The sequence below is a fragment of the Loxodonta africana genome, chromosome 1, assembly GCF_030014295.1.
Source record: "Loxodonta africana isolate mLoxAfr1 chromosome 1, mLoxAfr1.hap2, whole genome shotgun sequence".
In the NCBI taxonomy this organism is placed as follows: domain Eukaryota; kingdom Metazoa; phylum Chordata; class Mammalia; order Proboscidea; family Elephantidae; genus Loxodonta; species Loxodonta africana.
This window is the reverse complement of record NC_087342.1, coordinates 86,052,350-86,074,437: the sequence shown is the minus strand read 5'-3', so window position 1 is coordinate 86,074,437 and position 22,088 is coordinate 86,052,350. Positions and strand designations below refer to the sequence as shown.

Here is a 22,088-nt window from a genome sequence, read left to right as displayed (position 1 = left end):
CCTGAGGTCATCACTATCATAAGTTTTGTTTTATCTTTATTCTTTATATCTTAGTACACATCAATGTTATCTCTACACAATATAAGATTACTGTGAGGTGGAATGGACATGATGGCAATGGGTTTTCTTGGACACAATATAACATGTTTTGCAAGTATTTAAACCTGAAGTAAATGACATTACACTATATGTGTTCTCCAACTTATCTTTCCAAGCCCCTATTAAGAAAAATAATACTCCTTTCAAGGTTATTGTGATCATTATTTCTGGAACATACAAAGGTAAAATGTCCCTTTGAAGGTCTGTATCTCACATAAAGCTCTCACCAAATTCTTTACCTGTTTGTCATTCCGAGGGGCTGAAATTATGATGGCCATTGTATTGAAAATGCCTGAGGATTGAAGGTAATAACAATATTTGGGGCAATGCCCCAGTGCTGCATCATAGCTCTGAGGGATGTCTACAAGAGGGAGGGTTCATGGAGTAAGTCTTTCTGACTTACTTAAACTCTCAGCAATAAACAATTCCTTAATTGTCTCTTTCTCCTCACAAAGACCTAGAGATTATTTCACTATCTGAGTTAAAGTAAAACATTGAAACTTTTAAATAGCTGAATTGAGCATGAGGATAAAACCTATCTAATGAGTTCTACTTTGCCAAGTGACAGAATCCTTAAGGACTTGGAGAAAATGAGCTCACCACCAACAGTAGTTCTACCAAGCCAGCTCTGTAATTAGATTCCAAGGGTCCTCCATCCTGTTTTTTTTTTTTTTTAAATAATTTTTATTGTGCTTTAAGTGAAAGTTTACAAATCAAGTCAGCCTCTCACACAAAAACCCATATACATCTTGCTACACACTCCCAATTACTCTCCCCCAATGAGACAGCCCACTCTCTCTTTTCGTGTCCTTTTCACCAGCTTCTAACCCCCTCCACCCTCTCATCTCCCCTCCAGGCAGGAGATGCCAACAGTCTCTAGTGTCCACCTGATCCAAGAAGCTCACTCCTCACCAGCATCCCTCTCCAACCCATTGTCCAGTCCAATACCTGTCTGAAGAGTTGGCTTCGGGAATGGTTCCTGTCCTGGGCCAACAGAAGACCTGGGAGCTATGACCACCGGGGTCCTTCCAGTCTCAGTCAGATCATTAAGTCTGGTCTTATGAGAATTTGGGGTCTGCATGCCGCTGTTCTCCTGCTCCCTCAGGGGTTCTCTGTTGTGTTCCCTGTCAGGGCAGTCATCACTTGTAGCCAGGCACCATCTAGTTCTTCTGGTCTCAGGATGATGTACTCTATGGTTCATGTGGCCCTTTCTGTCTCTTGGGCTTGTAATTGCCTTGTGTCCTTAGTGTTCTTCATTCTCCTTTGATCCAGGTGGGTTGACACCAATTGATGGATCTTAGATGACTGCTTGCTTGCTAGCATTTAAGACCCCAGACGCCACTCTTCAAAGTGGGATGCAGAGTGTTTTCTTAATAGATTTTATTATGCCAATTGACCTAGATGTCCCCTGAAATTATGGTCCCCGGACCCCTGCCCCTGCTACACTGGCCTTCGAAGCATTCAGTTTATCCTGGAAACTTCTTTGCTTTTGATTTAGTCCAGTTGTGCTGACCTCCCCTGTACTGTGCGCTGTCTTTCCCTTCACACAGAGTAGTTCTTATCTACTATCTAATTAGTGAATAAACCTGTCCCATCCTACCTCCCTCCCCCTTCTCATAACTACAAAAGAAATTTTCTTCTCAGTTTAAACTGTTCCTCAAGTTCTTAAAATAGTGGTCTTATATAATATTTGTCATTTCGCAACTGCCTAATTTCACTCAGCATAGTGCCTTCCAGGTTCCTCCATGTTATGAAATGTTTCACAGATTCCTCACTGTTCTTTATCGATGCGTAGTATTCCAATGTGTGAATATACCATAATTTACTTATCTAGTCATCCGTCGATGGGCACCTTGGTTGCTTCCATGTTTTTGCTATTGTAAACAGTGCTGCAATAAACATGGGTGTGCATATATCTGTTTGTGTAAAGGCTCTTATTTCTCTAGGATATATTCCAAGGAGTGGGATTGCTGGATCCTATGGTAGTTCTATTTCTAGCTTTTTAAAGAAGCGCCAAATCGATTTCCAAAGTGGTTGTACCATTTGACATTCCCACCAGCAGTGTAGAAGTGTTCCAATCTCTCCACAGCCTCTCCAGTGTTTATTAGTTTGTGTTTTTTGGATTAATGCCAGCCTCGTTGGAGTGAGATGAAATCTCATTGTAGTTTTGATCTGCACTTCTCTAATGGCTAATGATTGTGAGCATTTCCTCATATATTTGTTAGCTGCCTGAATGTCTTCTTTAGTGAAGTGTCTATTCATATCTTTTGTCCATTTTTAATTGGGTTATTTGTCTTTTTGCAGTTGAGTTTTTGCAGTATTACATAGATTTTAGAGATCAGGTGCTGATCAGAAAAGTCTTAGCTAAAAACTTTTTCTGTCTGTAGGTAGTCTTTTTACTCTTGGTGAAGTCTTTGGATGAGCATAAGTGTTTGATTATTAGGAGCTCCCAGTTATCTTTTTTCCCAGTTATCTAGTTTCCTCTATGTTATATATAATGTTTTCTATAATGTTTATGCCATGTATTAGGGCTTCTAACGTTGTCCTATTTTTTCTTCCATGATCTTTATCGTTTTAGGTTTTATATTTAGGCCTTTGATCCATTTTGAGTTGGTTTTTGTGCATGGAGTGAGATATGGGTCTTGTTTCCATTTTTTTGCAGATAAATATCCAGTTATGCCAGCACCATTTGTTAAAAAGACTGTCTTTTCCCCATTTCACTGTTTTGGGGCCTTTGTCAAATATCAACTGCTCATATGTGGATGGATTTATGTCTGGATTCCCAATTCTGTTCCATTGGTGCATGTATCTGTTGTTGTACCAGTACCAGGCTGCTTTTACTACTGTGGCGGTATAATAGGTTCTAAAATCAGGTAAAGAAAGGCCTCCTACTTTGTTCTTCTTTTTCAGTAATGCCTTATTTATCCAGGGCCTCTTTCCCTTCCATATGAAATTGGTGATTTGTTTCTCCATCTCACTGAAGAATGTCATTGGGATTTGGATGAGAATTGCATTAAATGTAGAGATCAATTTTGGTAGAATAGACGTTTTTATAATGTTAAGTCTTCCTATCCACGAGCAAGGTATGTTCTTCCACTTATGTAAGTCTCTTTTGGTTTCTTGCAGAAGTGTACTGCAGTTTTCTTTGTATAAGTCTTTTACATCTCTGGTAAGATTTATTCCTAAATATTTTATCTTCTTGGAGGCTACTGTAAATGGCATTGATTTCGTGATTTCCTCTTCGATGTTATTTTTGTTGGTGTAGAGGAATCCAACTGATTTTTGTATGTTTATCTTGTATCCCGATACTCTGCTGAACTCTTCTATTAGTTTCAGTAGTTTTCTGGAGGATTCCTTAGGGTTTCCTGTATATAAGATCGTGTCATCTGCAGACAGAGATACTTTGACTTCTTCCTTGCCAATCTGGATGCGCTTTATTTCTTTATCTAGCCTAATTGCTCTGACTAGGACTTCCAGCACGATGTCAAATAAGAGTGGTAATAAAGGGTGCCCTTGTCTGGTTCCCAATCTAAATGGAAATGTTTTCAGGCTCTCTCCATTTAGGGTGATGTTGGCTGTTGGCTTTGTATAAATGCCCTTTATTATGTTGAGGAATTTTCCTTCTATTCCTATTTTGCTGAGATTTTTTATCATGAATGAGTGTTGAACTTTGTCCAATGCCTTTTCTGCATCAATTGATAAAATCATGTGATTCTTGTCTTTTGTTTTACTTATGTGGTGGTTTACATTAATTGTTTTTCTAATGTTGAATCATCCCTGCATAGCTGGTATGAATCCCAATTGGTCATGGTGAATTATTTTTTTGATATGTTGTTGAATTCCTTTGGCTACAATTTTGTTGAGGATTTTCACATCTACATTCATGAGGGATATAGGTCTATGATTTTCTTGTGGTGTCTTTATGTGGTTTTGGTATCAGGGATATAGTGGCTTCATAGAATGAATTTGGTAGTAATCCATCCTTTTCTATGCTCTGCAATACCTTTAGTAGTAGTGGTGTTAACTCTTCTCTGAAAGTTTGGTAGAACTCTGCAGTGAAGCCATCTGGACCAGGGCTTTTTTTTTTGTTGAGAGTGTTTTGATTACCTTTTCAATCTCTTCTTTTGTTATGGGTCTATTTAGTTGTTCTACCTCTGTTTGTGTTAGTTTAGGTAGGTAGTGTGTTTCTAGGAATTCATCCATTTCTTCTAGGTTTTCAAATTTGTTCGAGTATAGTTTTTCATAGTAATCTGATATGATTCTTTTAATTTCAGTTGGGTCTGCTGTAATATTGCCCATCTCATTTCTTATTTGGGTTATTTGCTTCCCGTTCTGTTTTTCTTTTGTCAGTTTGGCCAATGGTTTATCAATTTTGTTGAGTTTTTCAAAAAACCAGCTTTTGGTCTTGTTAACTCTTTCAATTGTTTTTCTGTTTTCTATTTTATTTAGTTCAGCTCTAATTTTTATTATTTGTTTTCTTCTGGTGCCTGTGGGTTTCTTTTGTTGCTCTCTTTCTATTTGTTCAAGTTGTAGGGATAGTTCTTTGATTTTGGCCCTTTCTTCTTTTTGGATGTGTGCATTTACTGATACAAATTGGCTTCTTAGCACCGCTTTTGCTGTGTCCCAAAGGTTCTGATAGGGAGTGTTTTCGTTCTCATTGGATTCTACGAATTTCTTTGTTCCATCCTTAATGTCTTCTATAATCCAGTCTTTTTTGATCAGGGTATTGTTCAGTTTCCAAGTGTTTGATTTCTTTTCCCTGCTTTTCCTGTGATTGATTTCCACTTTTATGACCTTATGGTCAGAGAAGATGCTTTGTAATATTTCAGTGTTTTGGATTCTGCTAAGGCTTGCTTTATGACCTAATATGTGGTCTATTCTAGAGAACGTTCCATGTGCACTAGAAAAGAAAGTGTACTTTGCAGCTGTTGGGTGGAGTGTTCTGTATACGTCTACGAGGTCAAGTTGGTTGATTTCGGCATTTAGATATTCTGTTTATTGAGCTTCTTTCTGGATGTCCTGTCCTTCAAGGAAAGTGGCGTGTTGAAGTCTCCTACTATTATTGCGGAGCTGTCTACCTCACTTTTCAATGCTGATAGTGTTTGTTTTACGTATCTTGCAGCCCTGTCATTGGGTGCATAAGTTTTTAGTATGGTTTTTGTGTTTTTTTGTTTGTTTGTTTTTTATGGTTATATCTTCTTGGTCTATTGTCCCTTTAATCATTATATATTGTACTTCCTTATCCTTTCTGATGGATTTAGCTTTAAAGTCTATTTTGTCAGAAATTAATATTGCCACTCCTGCTCTTTTTTACTTGTTGTTTCCTTGACATATTTTTTCCATCCTTTGAGTTTTAGTTTGTTTATGTCTCTAAGTCTGAGGGGTGTCTCTTGTAGCAGCATATAGACGGATCTTGTTTTTTAATCCATTCTGCCACTCTCTGTCTCTTTGTTGGTGCATTTAGTCCATTTGCATTCAGGGTAATTATGGATAGGTATGAATTTAGTGCTATAATTTTAACATCCTTTTTTGTTTGTTAGCAGCTTCTTTTTCCCACTTGATTTTATGTGCTGAGTTGATTTTCTTTATATATAGCCCTTTCCTCATATTTGTTGTTGTTGATTTTGTATCTTCTGAGTCTATATTTTTCCCTTGTATTTTATTTTGATGAGTAGGATAGTTTCTCTCCTTTGTGGTTACCTTATTATTTACCCCTATTTTTCTAAATTTATATCTAACTTTTATTTCTTTGTATTGACGTATGTTACTCTCCATATGGAAGGTGTATGATTACATTTCTTAGTCCCTCTTTATTATTTTAACGTTGTCTTTTAAATAATAACATCGCCGTTACCCTGTGTTGGGCACTTTTTTTTTTAAATCTTGATTTGTTTGTTTTTTGGGGGGGGTTTCCCTGTCTGGGTTGACTTCTGGTTGCTCTGCCCAGTGTTCTAGTCTTGGGTTGATACCTGATATTATTGATTTTCTAACCCAAGAACTCCCTTTAGTATTTCTTGTAGTTTTTGTTTGGTTTTTATGAATTCCCTCAACTTGTGTTTATCTGGAAATATCTTAGTTTTACCTTCATATTTAAGAGACATTTTTGATGGATATATGATTCTTTGCAGGCAATTTTTTTCCTTCAATTTTTTAAATATGTCATCCCATTGCCTTCTTGCCAGCATGGTTTCTGCTGAGTAGTCTGAGCTTTTTCTTCTTGGCTGTCCTTTGTAGGTGACTTTTCTGTTATCCCTCACTGCTCTTATAATTGTCTCCTTATCTTTGGTTTTGGAAAGCTTGATTATGATATGTCTTGGTGACTTTCTTTTAAGGTCTACCTTATGTGGAGTTTGAAGAGCATGTTGGATAGATATCTTCTCACCTTTCACAATATCAGGGAAGTTTTCTGCCAACAAATCCTCAACAATTTTCTCTGTATTTTCTGTTATCCCTCCTTTTTCTGGTACTCCAATCACTCTTAGGTTATTTCTCACATGATTCTTAAGGTTTCTTCAATTTTTTTAAATTCTTTTATCTGGTTTTTCTTCAAATATATTAGTGTCAAGTGATTTATCTTCGAGTTCAGAAATTCTAGCTTCTACTTGCTCAGTTCTGCTCCTCTGACTTTCTACTGAGTTATCTAATTCTGTAATTTTATTGTTAATCTTCTGAATTTCTGATTGCTGTCTGTCTATGGATTTTTCCAGCTTATTAAACTTTTCATTATGTTCCTGAATAATATTTCTGAGTTCTTCAGTTGCTTTATCTGTGTATTCCTTGGCTTGTTCTTTGTATTGTCTCATTTCCTTCCTGATGTCTTGAAGGGTTTGGTATATTAAACTTTTGTATTCTGCATCTGGTAATTCCAGGAATGCACTTTCATCTACAAGATCCCTGGATTCTTTGAGAGCCTGTTGAGGTGATCATGGCCTGTTTCTTTGTGTGACTTGATATTGACTGTTGTCTCTGGGTCATCTGTAAGTTGTTTTATTAGTTTATGCTTGCTGACTTTGTGGTAGCTGCTTGTTTGTTTTGTTTTGGTATACCCCTATGGGTTGCTTGAGTGAGCTAGCTTGATTATTTTTGCCTTTGGATGTCTGCTGTCTTGTCCCCAGCTGGCTAGAGCTATTATCATGTACATCAGTCTAGGAGTCCATTCAGTTTTCTTGTACGAATTCAGCTCAGGTTTCCAGGTAGCTGATATCAAGAGTGTGGTACAGGCTCTGTCCTACAGTCTTAGAGGGGCAGGGGTGATTGGCCTATATATCCTTATCTGATTATAGCAGGGGGTCATGCTCTGAACAAGGCAGGGAGCTGAGAACTGACCCCTAAGTGTCTCTGAGGAAAACACATCTCTCTTCCCTAGAGCATGCTGGTGGGTGGGCCCTGCAGAGGGACCATGGGCACCCAAAGTTTTCATTGTAAGGACTGGGAGGTACCAGTTATCCCTGGGACCCTGTCGCAGGTGGCTGGGCCACCCATCTAGAGCCACCAGTCCTTAGGTCCCTGTTGTGGGTAGGTGAGGACCTTGTTTAATAGGCAAAGCAATGTCAAATGTCAAACACCCACCTCTCCACCACACCGCTGAAATGGTTGGAGCTTGCCAACTAGGGTCTATTCTCCCAAAATAGGCCCACACAGGTCCATGCAGAAGGGAAAGGTGCTCAAGGTCCATGGATGGTTTATGCCTGGACAGGAGCTGCTTCTGTCTTGAGCTCTCCCAGTTAATGGAGCTAGCAAATTATTTTTTCCCCCCAGTTGCAAATTTTTTCCTTCCTCAAGGCCGGGAGGACGGCTCCAGGTGCTCACCAGGGTCTATCTCAGGCCTACGGATTCAGTCACTGAAGCTGGGTTGGGGGTGGGTGGGGCTCGGTAAAATATACACAAGTACTTAGCTTTTGTGGAAAACACCCTTCTGCTCAGGTTTCGGAGGTGTGAGTGGGCTGTGTCGCTGGCTGCTTCTCCCTGAAGAAACTGTGGCCGAATGCTAGGACCAGCCCTCTGCCACTGCTGCCGCTCCGGGAATGGTCCCTGAGAGCTCCCCTAAATTCAGGTCCGGCAACTCCCCTCCGCTTCTGAAGGGTTGCTTCCTTCCCCTGCCCCTCAGTTCATTGTCTAAGCTTGCCTTTGATGCTCAGGGCTCCCAGCTTGTCACAAATATACTTGTTTCACTTGTTTTTTTGGGTCTTTGTTGTAAAGAGGGCTCGACAGAAGCGTCTGTCTATTCTGCCATTTGGCTCCGCCTCCCCTCTGTTCTGTTTTGAAAGAATTAGATACTTTGAAAATTTCTCTAATTACTTTTCTCGCTCTATACAACAAATACTGAGCTCTTTATCCAGGTCTGAAAAGGTTGTCCACACTCATTCAGGGAGATTGCATGAACAGTTCCCAACAGTTCTTCAATTTCTCAGAAAACAGTGATGAAAGAACCAAAGGAGTACCATCAATAAATCAAACAGTAGCGCTTCCCTCATTCCTCGCTCTCCCCTCCAGAACATAAGGTAGCCAGCCATAAGAGTAAATAGGCAATTATTCAGGGAATTGAGGGGCAAACATTTTCTTTTTAATTTAGAAGACAGGAAAAGGGTTAGAAATAAACAAGTGAACTAAATCCGAGAATGTTGTTTTTTATTGATTTCGGCTCATTAATTCCCCACCTATATAAGGAATTGCCAGAACATTTAAACAGCCATATGTGTTTATAGCTATTATGTCTTATAAACTTAAATCAATGTGTTTTTAAGATGACAAGCACAATAAAATATTGATTTCTCAACAAGCCAGTGTCTTGTGTGAGGAAAAGTTTGAGCACTACCACCTTTCTAGGCTCCAGTGGAGCTCATGCAGCCAAGTAACCTAATGGAAACTATTCTGGAGTTTATCAGTAGAATTATTATTAGAATCCAGCTCTACCAAAAGTTTTGGTTTTGATTTCAAAAGCATTTCAGTTATTTTTGCCAAACGCTTTTGTAATAGGAATACCACTCTTTGTGACCTACTAAATTTCTTAAGGAGTCCGTGGGATGGTGCAAATGGTTAACACACTTGGCTGTTAACTGAAAGGTTGGTAGTTTGAGTCCACCCAGGGGCATGTAGGGAGAGAGGCCTGGTGATCTACTTCAGAAAAATCAGTCATTCAAAAGCCTAGAAATGCAAGGATGATAATATAGATCAATTAAATCCATGAAATTAACATTAATACATTAAAGAGGACATTTTAAATAACTTAAAAACTTCGAAAAGAACATTTAATCAATGCAACATCCGTTTAAGGCAAAATCTTTTGATAAACTAAAAACTGACTGTTTTAGTCATGTAGTGCTGGTATAACAGAAATACCATAAGTGGATTGCTTTAACAAAGAGAAATTTATTTCCTCACAATAAAGTAGGCTAAATGTCCAAATTCAAGCTGTCAGCTCCAGGGGAGACTTTCTCTGTCAGCTCTGGAGGAAGGTTCTTGTCCTCAATCATCCCATCCCTCAATCTAGGAGCTTATCAGGCACAGGGATCCCAGGTCCAAAGGATGAGCTCTACTCCTGTTACTGCTTTCTTGGTGGTATGAGGTCCCAAACTCTCTGCTTGCTTTCCTTTCCTTTTATCTCTTGAGAGATAAAATATGGTGCAGGCCACACCCCAGGGATACTCCCTTTACCCTGGATCAGGGAGGTGACCTGAGTAAGGGTGGTGTTACAATCCTACCCTAATCCACTTAACATAAAACTTCAATCACAAAATGGAGGACGTTCACACAATACTGGGAATCATGGCCTAACCAAGTTGACGCATATTTCTGAGGGGACATAATTCAATCCGTGACACTGAGTTTACATAAAATAATTAAAAATAATTACCTAAAGCCTACAGCAGATATCTAAATTGGTGAGATTTTAAAGTATCTCATTGTCAGATTAGAAATAAAATCAAGGGTGTTTTCTTTGTTCTTAGTAGTCAACATTGCCCACCGGGAAGTGACATAGGCCAAGCAGGGGGAGAAGGGTGAAGGATGGGGATGTGCGTGTCGCTGGTAACCAACTGATGTGTCTCCTGCTGGGAGCTCCTCGAAGTTGTCTTCCCGTACTCCTTGTCTACCATTCTCAGTGGCTGAGGAGTTCAAAATGGCAAACTCGTGCTGCGTTAGCTGGTAGGGGTCCTCCACTTTGTATTTCTGTTTGCTTTCTGTTCTTTTGTCAGTCTTTTATTCCATTTGATGGTTGGTTGAGTTCTTTATCTCTTCATTTGATGCTTAGGGGTCCAGGATTGACATTTGTCTCTGTTTTACTTAGTTTTTCAGGTCTTTGCTGTGTGGGTACATCATAGTGCTTCTGTCTACAGTGCCAGGTTGGCTCGTCCCCCTGATTTATCTTTTTTGAATCTCAAACCAAGTATATATTGTGTAGGGTCATTTTAATATCCATTTTAAATTTAAAAAGAAAATAAAGGCTTAGAACTGTTAAGTGATTTTTTTTCCTCATGGTAAATTTTGGAGTCCCAGTCTAACATTTCTTTCATACTTTTCTTCCCCTATAATCACTTCATATGCCTTCAAGAATATTTCCCTTTGTTGGTAGACCATTTAAGTTAGATGAGTTAAATTTTGTTCTAAATTCTTATGAATGTTGGTGTAATAAATTCTCAAGAATGTTGCTGTGAGATCTTAGGCAGAAAAGTGACCTCTCATTAAAGAGAAAATTAGATTTAATTTTCATCATTATTACTTACTATTATCACCACGTTCCTTTTCAAGTCACATTGGGGAAGGGAATCAAACCATTTTTTAAGGAGTTTCTGGGGGGATGGATGGATGAGGAAAATGAGGTCTGAGGACTGCAATCTGATCAGGTCCTCCTGGACCTGGCAGCAACCAAAGAAGCTGCCCTTCTTGATAATCTTCATAACACCCATTCAGTACAGATTAGCTTTTAGAAGGTCAGTATATTTAAAGGATTTATTGTGATTTAATATGTACGAACATTTATTTAAGGGAGATACAAGAGAGATTAAATATTTGAAATATTAGTGTAACTTGCAGCCCAAACAAAGAAGAGACCCAAACCAAAAAGAAAATAAAACCAGGGAAAAAAAAATGTATTGCTATAAAATGTAATGTTCTCCTAAGAGTCCATCACTATTATATTTTTGATGTATTTAGAATATTGAACTTAGTGAATGACCTAATATATCTTCTATCATTATTATAAATTGTACTAAGAGAAAGAATAGATTTTCTAAATCCAAGAGTATTGGGTGGAATAGCTTGACTGTATACATCAGGAACACAGAACTTACATTCTCTCTGAGGGATTTTTTTTTTTTTTTTTTTTTTGTGGACTGACCAACTCTTTCTGAAAGCAACTCTAAAAGTAGAAGGCAAGGACATCAATGATATCCTGTCCTTGTTGTTGCGTGCCATTGATATTAAACATATTTTATGTGTGTTATTGCTGTATTGTTCTGATTGGGAAAATACATAATTATCCAGTAAATCATCTAGGACTTCTCCCCCTTCTCATTCCAAGAATTATGAAGTGTTCAGAGAAAATGGAGTTCCTGGGTGTTGCAACAAGTTCTGTGTGGACAGTTCTATTCTGAAACACATGAGGTCACTATAGTCAATTTGACAGCAACTGGTTTTTCAGAGGAGAAAATATTAGGTTACTTTTAGATTTCATTGATGTATCCTTCTAAATCTATCTAGATTGGCTTCAATTATTAAATAATGCAATCTTTTAAAGAAAGATATCAGATCATAAAAAATATTAAAGTTTAATTCATAAGTCATCACATTTTCCCATGAAAAGCTAAATACCATGATAACTGGAAATAAAAGATTTACATATTTTATGAAATAATACTACACACAAATATTACCATGATGCACAGAATTCGCATAAGTTCCATGATACAACAGATCCATGGCAAAAGCCTGTGTATCTCAAATTGGTTATATTGTTTTTAACCCCAAAAGTTTCCCACACAAGATTTATTATATTAACTGATCTCTATGATCTAGGGATTACTTGCCTAAGCAAAAACTAAAGATACTTAGAAAATGTATTTCACTGCCTTATTTAATATTTTTCTATGATTTCCGTCTCTTCTTCATTTTTGTAGATTGATAGGCAACTCTCACCAAATTCTTTAGTGAGTCCGTCATGTCCTTATTCCTCAAGGTATAGATGAGGGGGTTGAGACTTGGAACGATGATGTGGTAAAAGAGGGTGAAGAACTTGCCTTGGTCTTTGGAGGCACTGTTACCTGGCTGTAGGTACATGACAATGACAGTTCCAAAGAGGAGGAACACCACAGTGAGATGAGATCCACAGGTATTAATTGCTTTTCTTTGGCTTGCTTTTGACTTCATTCTCAGCACAGCTTGAGCAATGAAACCATAGGATATAAGAATAAGGAGGAGGGGTGTAAGGACAAAGACAATGCCTAAAGCAAAAACAGACATTTCAACAGTTGTGGTGTCTATACAAGCTATTTTGACCATAGCTGGCAACTCACACAAGAAATGATCCAGAAGGTTGATTGCACACCTAGGCAAATTCAGTGTGAGTGTATATAATACCACAGAAGAGGCCAGACTAACACCCCAGACCATGACAATCATCTTGAGACAAAGTTGTGGGTTCATGATTACCAAATAATGCAAGGGTTTACAAATAGCTGTAAAACGATCATAGGACATGACAGTCAGGAGAAGACCCTCAGTAGAGTCCAAAGACATATTAACACAGAGTTGAATGACACAACCCACATAGCTAATGGTCTTATCAGGGCCCCATGAATTAACCAGCAACTGAGGTATGATGCTGGTGGTTAAACACAGATCTAGGAAAGATAAATTCCTGAGGAAAACATACATTGGCATTGTGCAGATGGAAATCCAGGAGAGATGCAACAATGATGGCTGTGTTACCCACCAATGTAATTAAGTAGAAGATGGTGACAATTCCTGTCAGGGCCATCACCAGTTTGGGATGATCAGAGAAGCCAAGCAGAATAAAATCATGTAGAGAGCTATGATTGTTTTGGTCCATGGTCCTTCAATGCCTGAATCAAAAAATAGGAGAAGAAGAAACTTGTCAACACAAACTGCCTTAATAGTTTAATGAAATACAGAACTAAACAGAGGGAGAATTTATACCAAGAATTTTTAAAAATGAATGAATAGAAAATATTGCATTCACGAAATCTGGTATTTGTTGCAGATTCTTTTATGATGAAGAGTTCAGTATTATATATTTTATCTATGTGACCTTCAGGAGTTCACTCTTAAACTCAGGGTCTGAATATTTTCACAAGTGAATTTGAGAGTCTTCAATAGATATGGTTCTAAAATAATGTGACTCTTATTCTCTGTAAAGCTAGTAAGTTTAATATAATGAACAATTCTTTTACTTCATCAGAGAATGCACCTATAAAATCTATTTGGCTAATGTCAGAGTAAGGAAAAGAGCATCCCTCTTTTTCCATATCTTAGTGCAGAGCATCTCCAAGGTTACTTTGTAAGAAATCTGGCGTTTCTCCTTGGCACGTTCATCTACCTCATTCCTAATAACTGGCTATCACCAAAACTGGTAAATTTGAATGCAGAAATATACATTAATGATCCTTTCACTTTTTAAATTTCCCACCGCCACTACTATTCTAATCGAAACTACTATTATCTCTCTAGATTCTGGTAATCATCTTCTATCCTGACATCCAGTCTTATGCCTTGTTACAAGATTTAATAAGATCACATCATCCATGGGCTTAAAACTGGTCAATGACTTTCCACTACATTTAAGACATATTCAAATTCTTTAAGTTGGTTGAGATGAACCTGCCTGGCCTTATTCTCATCTCACAAATTCCTACTAGCTCTCTCTGTGTTTATTTATTTATTTATTTTAAACAGGTCAAACTCATTCCCATCTGAAGTCCCTGAAATCATTCCACTGTTTCTATGGGGAACTCCTATTTATTCTTTCAGCCAGCATTTAAAAGTTTCTTTCTTAAAGAGGAATCCCCTGAGCCCTTCATCTCTTTTTGTGGTATATCTTTTATCAAGTATAGGGAAATCCAAAAGAAAACCAATATACCACGGACTTTAAAAGCATGCACAGAGTTTATGTTTATGACTCATCTGTGCCAGTTATTTAACTGTGTGGTCCCAGGCAAGTTACATAACACTTTTGGGCTCGGTTTTCTCATCTCTTAAAATGGAACAATAAAAATACCTAAAGTTGGGGTGAATATTGAATGAGTAATATATGTAAGGTGCTTAGAACAATGTTTGTAACACAGTATGTCTCAATAATCATTAGTTACCAAAATTATTATAAGAAAAAATTATAATCATGTACCATGTAGGTGTTTGTTTAACCTTCCCACTGTATTACTCTGGAGCTTTAAAAGCAGACTTGATGGTTAGTGTTCTTCCCTCTATCCCTGACCCCTAAAGCAAACACCCCAAATATATTTTTTTAATAAATGACAAGTTAAGTCACACCATGAATAATATTGAAAAATTACTGAAAGTTATTAGTTAACATTTTCTTTATAAATTTAGATTGACATCTTGTAAAGTTACCTGAATGGGGTGATAGAAGGTAGTAGACAAATGGAAAAGGCTTTGGTTTTATTTCTGTAGTAACAAATAGCCAATTTGTTAAGTTTGATGAAAAATAATTTAAAATATAAGTCTCTATTTGAAATACTACGAAGTTCTGTGTTCTTTAGCAATGTGACACAGATACAGTTCATCTAGGGAAACTTGAACATATCAGAACTGATGAAAGTTTCAGAAAGTTATTATTTTTCTTCCTGGCCAACTTGGTCAATGGCAGAAATCGGGCTCAAATATTTATTCTTGGAAAGCAAATTCTGAGGAAGTTACCCGATGTCTATATTGAAATGATTATGTTGACCAGTATATTCAGTTAGTCTAATAAATGTGTACACTATTGAATCATGGCCACAGATTGATGTCTTTTACATAATTCTGAGAATAAGTACTTGAAATGTACCTAAATAAAATGCACCACTTTTCACCCAATAGCTACATGCATTGTTGAACTGAACACATTGTCAACAGTCCAACTTCACAGTTTCCTATTGCTGACTACAGAAAGATAACTTCTTACTACCTGAAGCAAAAATAACTTCTAGAAAGATTTGTTTAAAACAAAAAAAAGAAAACCTAAGAAAATCTTCATAGTAAAAAATAATAGTTAACTATCAAGGTGTTTGAGCATTTGTGTTTGCATGTAGCTATTGGGTGAAAAGTGGTGCATTTTATTTATGCACATTTTAAGTTCTTATTCTCAGAATTATGAAAAAGACATCAATCTGTTGCAATGATTCAATAGTGTACACATTCATTAGTCTAACTAAATATACTGGTCAACATAGTCATTTCAATATAGACATCGGGTAATTTCCTCAGAATTTGCTTTCCAAGAATAAATATTTGAGCCTAATTTCTGCCATTGACCAAGTTGGCCAAGAAGAAAAATAATAACTTTCTGAAATGTATCATATACCATGAGATATAATATCTGAGCAGGAGATGAATAAATAATATTTATTTTGACAAACATGTTTATGTGTATAATTGTGCCTGTCTTCTGAAAAAAATGCAAGCATTTTAAAAATTAATGTTTATAAATTTTAAATTTAATTGAATTTTTAAATTTAATTGAATTTTTAAATTAAACAAGTTGTATGAAATCAAAATTCAGTTATGACTATACAAACACAAAAATGATAATTCTTTTCAAATTAAAGTCAATTCCATGATGTTAATTCCTTGACTATATCATTATCATTTCTGCCCCCATAGATAAATCAGAAAAGGATAAAAACTCCTCCTGAGATTTGGAATCTCAGATAATTTTCCATGCACATTATGAGATTCTGAAAAAAATCTAAAGTATCTTTCCTAACTCCACAATCACTATGAATAAAATTCAATATTTCAATTCATTTTTAATTTAATCTCCACTTTTTCCTTTTTTATTTCTGCTAATCAAAATGTCTGAAATCACAAATCAAGAAATAGCTTCAAGTGCACCCCTTATAATAGAGAATAGCTTTTATCTTTCTTTCATAACGTAGACAGAAAAGAGAATGTCTCTGCAGAGATTTGCAATATTTATTTAACCTCGGATTTTTGGCAGAAAGTCGGAATCATCAGCCCATATAGATCTAAGCTTCCTTTCTTCTACCTCTGAAAAATTGTTTTACCAAGTAACATACATTATTTTCCAAGAGATATTAAAGATTTGCATTACTGTGCTCCAGAGAGAGGTCCCTTGGTGTTCTGTTTCTCCACCAGTGTAAAGCCCGCTGTGAAGAAAGCAGATTCTGGTTCCGCATTTGCTGTCCAGGTTTCAGGGCTCTCCTGTGTTCCCTGGAATGCCACCATGAGCTGCGCTTTTTCCTGAGGTGGTTGAGGTACAGATTTTTGACAGGACTTCTTGAACTTGAGACTTCAGGTAAGAAGATGAAGCCTGTGACAGAGTCTCATTGCTTGTTCTGACTTTAAATTATTCTGCAAATTCTAGAGAAATAATACAAAAAGAAATCAGATAATTCTAAGGCACTTCTGGGTGAACTCAACACTCCAGCCTTTTGGTTACTGAATACATTAACTATTTTGACGACCCAGGGACTCCAATTAAGAAAGAATAAGAAGTGAATGCTTATTCCCAACATCGTGTGGAAGTTCAGATCATCAAGAAAGATTATCTAACCCACTCAGGACTGCATCCAATTGACTTCATTAAAGTGCAATAGAAAAAGCCAGTTGACGAAATAGTTGGAGAATTAGACAATATCCTGACATTTCACAAGGACAAATTTAATAAATGCAAAACGTCCTCAATATGAAGGAAAGCTATAGGACAGGGAAATGAGAAAGAATATTTTTAATTTTTTTCTCTAAGGAGTGAATAAATCACAAATAACAAAATTTACTGTTAAATAATGTGTAATTCCGAAACTAGAATTTTAACATATGCTGACTCTATAAAATAATCATACCATTAATAGTACACATATTGATTTGGAAATAAATGTATTTTGAGTAAATATGTAAATAAGGTACCTCTAATAGTTCTCTCTGACCTCCAAGCTCTGACACCTTCTTGTCTGTGAAAGAGAAGATATTCAATCTTCAAAGCTCTAAACAGTACATTGAGGATTATAAGAAATTTATATTTTTATTTCATTCTTTTGCCTTGATGGCCACCATTGGTGATTCAAATCCTTCAGCACCTATGATGATTAATTTCCTGGTATCTGAGATGTCACTATTTAAACCCTGGGTCCTGGAACAATTGTGCGCTCTGATGATTTTTCTGGGTTGGTTTATGATCATTAAATTATAAGAGCTTCCTTGAATTAAAATTGCATACCACCAGTAATTAATAAAACAGATAAGCACAAATAGACTGCCTCAGGATGCACGTTTAAATGCAGTTATCTTCTCATCACTGAACAATGAAACAATTGTAATTAACTGAACTAAGATGAAACATTTCAGCTTATAAATAGCTGCACTGAGCATAAGAATAAAATATACCTAATGAGTTCTGATTCTCCAGGTGACAGAATTCCTAGGGACTTGGAGAAAATGAGCTCTACCATCAACCATAGCTCAACCAAGCCAGCTCTGTAATGAGATCCCAAGAGTCCTCTTTACAATTTAGAAAGAATTGGGTATTTTGAAAATTTCTCAAAAGCTACTTTTCTAGATTGCAACAAGAAGCATTGAGCTCTTTATCTAGGAATATATACACTGTTCACACTCATTCAGGGAAACTCTGTAAACAAATGCAACAGGTCTTCAATTTTCTACAAAACATTAATGAACCAACCAAAGGACCACCATCAGTAAATCAAGCCTTGGTGCTTCCATCATTTTTCTCTCCCCCTCCAGAACAAAACATAGCCATAAGAGCAAATAAAGCAATAAATTAGTCAGGGAATTATTCAGGGAGAATCACCACCACTGCAAACTTCGAGTCCTTTACGGTGGCACTAATCTCTGCAATCCCTCCAGGAATGTGGTATAGCCTTTGGTTTACTATTTTCCTAGGTAGGGGAAGTTCTGATGCCTTCCACTTGGCTTTTCCTACCCTCATAGTCCTTACTTCATTTGTCAGGGATTCAATGTGGGGGTTCTGCCAGTTGCTGGGTATATCTATTCCAATTATGCATCCTGGAACTGGGAAAATCACTACAAAATGGGTTCAGGGACACAATGGACCTACTGTGAGACAGACATGAGCTAAGACTGCATTAATTATCTGAACTCCATATGCCCCCCTCAGACTGGTAATCCACAGTGACTTTTTGGGTCCCCTGGGGTTAGTGCCTGTTCACAGCCAGTATCCAGTAGTCTCTGAAAAGTATGATTATTTCCTTTCCCAGAAGAACTGTCACTTTCGTAAAAGGCCGCAGGTTCCTTTGGGGAAGGCCGTTAGAAAGAATAACAGTATAAGTTTTGGGCTGTGAATTGGAGTCCTTCCTCGAGGGGACTAAGCCTCCCCTTTATTCAAGGGATTGTGATTCTTTAAACTCACTCAAGCCTTGGAATTGACTGAGAAGCCATGGCTCTCTATTCTGCCTATTCCATTTAGACTGCTATTCACTTGACCTAGAATTCTTCCACTTGTACAGATTAGGTGAATATTTAGTATATTTCCTATCTATTTCACTCCTATGGACAGCATGACTAAGGAGAAAATGCCATAAGTCCACAGGAGTCAGACTCTTCTGTTTACTGTGTTGATTCTGCTGTCCATTATGGTAACCACGCCCACCTTGTCTTTGTCCAGTGAGAGCTGTCACTTGACCCCTATCACTGCAGGGTCCAATCAACCCAGTTGGAGTTAGGTGTCTTAATTCACATAGGGCAGTTGCCACGGTCAAATACAACTTACATAAAATAGCAATCACAGCAGTCTTCAAGGATGCAAGAGCTCCCTTCACAAATTTGTTCCTCAACATTGTGGTAAAAGGTGTGTCCTCTGGGCACTTCATGTGTGGACCTGTGAGTCTAACCTGATAAATCCACTCTAGCATAACAATTTCCCTAAGCCTTTGGATGCCTTCTTCTACAGTATACCAAAGCGTGTCTTGTACTTCACCTTGATTTAGTGTAGGCTGGCATGAGTCGGAATCGACTTGACGGCAGTAGGTTCAGTGGGTTGGCCATGCAATCAATGTTTCAGTGACTCAACCAGATAAACCGTTAGATCCTTTCCTAACTTCTTGAGCTGAAACATTGAATTAAGAATCTGTTTAGTGCTGCTAAATGTCAACCAAGTTATAAGTGCATCAAACCTGTATCAAGGAATTCTAGAAATTCCAAGCAAAATAGAGTAGCTTATAAGCCAATTGTGGGGAAAGAGAATAAATGTTATTCAGTTGAAAATAATCTGAATACTCCTTGAGTATTAAGCCAAAAAATAAAACCACAAGTTACACTCCAGGGTGGAGTGGCATTTTTTGTTAGTAGAAAAAAATCTTCCCTTAGAAAATTGTCTCTGGAGAATAAGTCATTACTGGGACCTACTGGAAAGAATAAATCAGAAGTGATTGAAGATTCTGATGTAGCGACTGCCCATGAAAGAAAAACTTTTGAGACAAGGCAAGTGCCTAAGTGCTTGTTAAAGGAACTGAACATGGAGCTACTGGGTGCAAGAAGTAAAAATGAGAAATTAATGAAAGATTCATCAGGTGGAGTAGTATCTTCGAGAGGATATAAACTTGATGAAAATAAGCATTTCCCTTAGAGGATACCCTCAGTGAGAACAAGGCAGCTGCTCCAGAGTCCATTGTGTACCCCATTTTCACTGTGTCTTCAGTCAATACAAAAAGATCTCTAGCTGAAGAACAATCTTCTATGGGCTCCATTGTATCTACTAACTTCTTGAAACAGACCAGCTTGCAGAATAATGCCAGAGATACAAATAAAGAAATAAAAGACCAGTTCATCATTGATGCAGGACAGAAGCATTTTGGGGCCACTACGTGCAAGTCTTGTGGCATGATCTACACTGCTTCCAACCCTGAAGATGAACTGCAGCATGCTCAGTATCACCAGAGATTTCTGGAGGGAATCAAATATGCAGGTTGGAAGAAAGAACGTGTAGTTGCAGAGTTTTGGGATGGAAAAATTGTGTTGGTCCTGCCACATGATCCAAATTATGCTATCAGGAAGGTAGAAGATGTCCAAGAACTTGTCGATGATGAACTGGGATTCCATCAAGTTATTCCTAGATGTCCAAACAAAACCAAAACTTTTCTCTTTATATCTGATGAAAAGAAAGTAGTTGGGTGATTAATTGCAGAGCCCATCAAACAGGCTTTCCGTGTTCTATCTGAACCAACTGGTCCAGAATCCCCAAGCTCTAAAGAATGTCACAGGGCTTGGCAATGTTCAAATGTACCACAGCCTGCAGTCTGTGGGATAAGTAGAATCTGGGTCTTCAGACTGAAGAGAAGAAAGCGCATTGCAAGACAACTAGTAGATACTCTCAGGAATTGCTTCATGTTTGGCTGTTTTCTCAGCACTGATGAAATTGCATTTTTTGACCCAACTCCAGATGGCAAATTATTTGCAACCAAGTACTGCAACACCCCTAATTTCCTTGTATACAATTTTAATAGTTAAAGCCAGTTGCACTTATGCAACAGTTGCTGTAAGCATAAGTACAGATAATAGTCCTTTATCACAAAATAAGAACCATTTAAACATATTAAAACAAAAAACATATCTCCCTCCCCTACAGTTTTGTTCCTTATAAATTGAGAAGCCATGGATACATTTGTCAAAAATTACCTGGGGATTCAAAGAAAGGAAAAATCTTTGGGTGCTATATACTGAGTAATAATCTGAGTCCCAATTATGAAACTTTGTAGCTATAACTGTGGAAAATTACTTGCCTGTTGACAAAGCAAGGTGGTGTTCTACAGAACTGTGACCATTTATTTTTATGAAGTACACTTTTGGACCAGGAATATCTCATGCCCCATCACAAGCAAAAAGACACATTTAAACCCAGACAAATAATTTTCATGCCCAATTTTTAAAATTCCTGAATTCTACATACAAAGCTCTTAACTTTATAGACACTTGGCTGTAGGAACTCAATTTGAACATATTTAGAAAGCTTTTAATTCTAATTTGTAACAAGAAAAGACAAAGAGTAAGATATCCATATCCTTTTGTGTAGAATAGAATTCTATGGCTTATGTTTGAATCTCCTTAAAAACGAAATGAGTCAGATGCACACCAGTTGTCAGTTTTAATTAAAATTAAACTGAGTAATACACTATTGTCATTTCATTAAATTTTACTATGTGAATATGGTAGTTGTGCTACTTATTTTTAGTGAACTTGTTACTAGTAATTGATGTCATTAACAAAATGAATGTCCAGTGGATTAAATGATTGATTTGGTTTCATTTTAATTTTTTGCTTGTTTAAAATACATGTTGCTTGTTCTCAGACCATCTGGCAAAAGTTCTGATGAAATGTATAGTTAACAGAACCAAGGTTAATAAATATGCCTATACCAGTGGACCAGAGATTATGATGGTATTATGTAAATAAATATGCACATATTTTTGTAGTATAATTCTTAGATATTTACTTTGAAAAGAATTATTTAGATTGTTTTGATTCTAAAATATCACTTAACTGCTGCCTGGCATTTGGACTCCAAAGAAATAGTCCAGTTCTGTTCTCAAGGTTGTAACTCTATTCTATTAATCCGCAGTCTTCTTTGCTTTTTTTTTTTTTTGAGTTAACATGGTTCCAAAATATAAAAGCCCATGTTCCAGAAAGTATATCAAAATGTTAAAATGTATGTTCCTGTATACACATTTTAATGGTATTTTCTGTGCTGCTGTTTTTAATTGTTTAAAATATTTTTATTAAAAAATTTTATTAACATTAAAAAAAAAAGAATCTGTTTAGTGGAC

The 22,088-nt window shown here is 37.0% G+C and overlaps 2 pseudogenes; one reads left to right on the top strand and one right to left on the bottom strand.

Moving 5' to 3' along the window:
- Positions 1-12,180: 12,180 nt before the first annotated feature.
- LOC135232810 (olfactory receptor 2W1-like) lies at positions 12,181-13,144 on the bottom strand (annotated as a pseudogene).
- A 4,191-nt stretch (positions 13,145-17,335) lies between these two features.
- On the top strand, positions 17,336-20,775 carry LOC135232808 (N-acetyltransferase ESCO2-like; annotated as a pseudogene).
- Positions 20,776-22,088: the final 1,313 nt, after the last annotated feature.